Raw genomic sequence first — 1,721 nt, 5'->3', positions numbered from 1 at the left:
TCGAGACATTATGACATTCGTATCCCAAACGATTACACTATATTAAAAAAAAATTAAGGGTGATTAAGACTAATCATCTCAAAACACGATTAGACTTATATACCCCTAACAATTAAGAACAAAAAATCTCGACATCGAGGGTGTTTAGGACATTATTATAGAGATCAACATACGATTAGACTTATATACCCCTAATTACGAAGAAGAAGAAATTTCGAGAAGAACAATTCATTAAGGGTGTTTAGGATAAATCATTCCGACGTTTAATCACTTTGAATATGGTGTAAAATTACTTGTCAAATAATTATCGTAGAGATGGCAACACTCAATATTATTGTTTTAGATATAAAACCTAACAAATCAAAGTAATACAATATCTTCTTGTAATCGTGTACTTAACAAATCAAAAAATACAATATATCAAAGTATATTTGCTACACAACAGTGCAACAAATCATAATAATGTAAATCTACAAAGCATCAAATATACATATCTATCTTGGCAATTTTTTTTTAATTTGTTACCATATGATAGAATACAAACCGTACAACATAGGCCAAAGGAAAGAGAACCACAAATGTCTCATAGCCTAATTGTATTTAATCCTAGTTGTACAATAGAGAGAATTTCACATCGTTCCCAATCCAACCACATAGCTCACAATCACAGGATTAAGTCAGTCTCGTGAGAAATAATTATGCTTTTTCTGTCCCTTTAAGAGCATTGTCCCTTGTTACTGTTCTTCTTCCTCGCCTCCTCATTCTCCTTACGCAAGGCGTTCATCTATTCTTCAAGAACGTTTACTCTATATCTGCCTTGATCATTTCAAGGCTTTTGCGTCTCTCTGAGAGCAACCATCCCGTCCTTCTAATTCAACAGGTCGTTGATCATCTTGGTGGGAGAGCTTGTAGGCACCATTTTAGCAACTGGCTCTTCCTCGAGAATCACCAACATGCTCTTCTTCTTCCCCTCCTTCATGAAAGATCTTGGTATATGGTACCTGTCCACCATATAGATGGGTTTAGTCTCAAATCAGTTTCTTGTCCTGCAAGTCATATTTCTAAAAACCTACTCCGTTTGAATTGGCTCTCCGAGTGGAGAAACGAATGACATCCAGTATCTCCCTACGCCAATTCCATTAACCCAAATCAATCCCTTTCCCATTCCTTTCATCCTAATGGCGACCGCGTTCTCTCCTTCTGGTGTCTCAAAGTAGGTCTGCGAATCCATTTATTACGACAAATCTGTAAACATCACAAGAAATGTTTTATTGAGTTATATGTTTACCTTGTACCACGTAAGAGGCTTATGTTCACCATATTTCTCCCATTTCACCTTCTTAGATCCTTCCTCTGTGTACACCTATTTCTTTTCACCTTCCAAACCGGCCTGCATTAACCGGATTAATCTTCATTATATCCCAAACCAAGAATAAAATTGGTCTATTATATTGGTCAGATGCACATAAATACCAAATGTCCCCATTCATTGTTCTCTATCAAATCTCGCGTTCCTGACTTTAAACCGATGATTGAAACACTTCGTGGACCGGCATACGTGTGTTCCATGTATGATCCACTGTCGTGAAAGATTAGAACTAATTTATACTTTGTTTGGTGTGACATATATAATCTCGATCTTGACTGTTTCTAACTCACTGTAATCCGGTTAGTACACCCAAAATTGAAACACAATATGTCTGTTCTAAGTAACTGTTTTG

Source organism: Arabidopsis lyrata, assembly GCF_000004255.2.
Source record: "Arabidopsis lyrata subsp. lyrata unplaced genomic scaffold ARALYscaffold_8, whole genome shotgun sequence".
NCBI classification, from domain to species: domain Eukaryota; kingdom Viridiplantae; phylum Streptophyta; class Magnoliopsida; order Brassicales; family Brassicaceae; genus Arabidopsis; species Arabidopsis lyrata.
Note: the sequence above shows the minus strand (reverse complement) of the source record.